We start from the raw sequence: 1221 nt of genomic DNA, 5'->3' as shown, positions 1-1221 counted from the left end.
TCTGTGTTGGAAGAAGTGCAGCCAGAGTACTCCTTGGGGCCAGGATGGCCAAACTTCATCTTTTGTACTTCAGACATATTGTCAGGAGGGACCAGGTGCTGGAGAAGGATATCATGTTTGGTAAGGTGGAGGGTCAGAGAAAAAGAGGAAGACCCCCCTCCCCCCAATGAGATGGATTGGACAGGTGGCAGCATCGATAGACTCAAGTGTGGCAACAACAGTGAGGTTGTCCCAGGATCAGGCAGTGTTTCGTTCTGCTGTGCAAAGGGTCAGTACCAACTCCATGGCACCTAACAACAACAAATGCTTGTGGATGCAGTAGGTCAAAAGAGGGAAAAAATCTTTACAGTGAGGATCATTCCCACCTCCTTGGTACACAGGGTCAACAAGGATGGGCAATTTAGACATTGCCTACCCAAAAAGGTGGAGGTGGGGTGCTGCAAAAGCAAGAGGTGACTGGCTTACAAGCTTTCAGTAGGGAATATAGTTCCAGAGGTGCAGGAAACCACTGAGTGGTTTCCAATCTGTCTGGATGGGGCTAATGAAAAGAGATGGAGATAAAACTCTGTGGTTCAGTAGCGAATGATTGCTATCAGGACTGACTATGACTGTTAGAAAGGTACAGGTGGACGTTTTGTACCAAAAGGAGGGGAGTGGTTGATTTTGCAATTCAGGAGCGAAGTTCCCAGGGACTATCAAAGGAGAAAAGTGGAGTGTGGGGCCCTAACCAGAGAAGCAGTGATGCTAGAGATGATGATATGAAGAGATTGAGTGGCTTGAGACAAGGAGGGAGAGGGGCTGTGTACTAACGGCCACGGGGCAGGTGTGCGTGGTGTACTTTTTGGTTGTTTGATGATGCATGCAGGGGATTAAAAACATTGTAATGAAATAAGAAAGGTTGACTATAAAGCTAAGGTTCTCCCATGGAAACTATCACGTAATTCACAATAAAAACTTTAAACATTTTTTTCAGATAAACTACTTAGGGAATTCCTCAATTTCATCCTCACTGGCTTTAGTTGTTGGTGGGAAAATTTGAATAATATTTGTATGAACTAAGTGGTCTGCCTTATCGTCATATAGATCATATCTTATCATAGATACCATCATACTGCAAGATAGATCTTGAAATGCTCTTTTTAATAATGGATGTGGAGAACAAACAAGATGGCGGATCGGGTGGATGTATAGCAGAGAGCTCCGCCAACAACAACACAGAAT

This window comes from Chrysochloris asiatica, unplaced genomic scaffold (assembly GCF_000296735.1).
Source record: "Chrysochloris asiatica unplaced genomic scaffold, ChrAsi1.0 scaffold00373, whole genome shotgun sequence".
In the NCBI taxonomy this organism is placed as follows: domain Eukaryota; kingdom Metazoa; phylum Chordata; class Mammalia; order Afrosoricida; family Chrysochloridae; genus Chrysochloris; species Chrysochloris asiatica.
The sequence above is the reverse complement of the archived record's forward strand: the minus strand, read 5'-3'. Positions refer to the sequence as shown.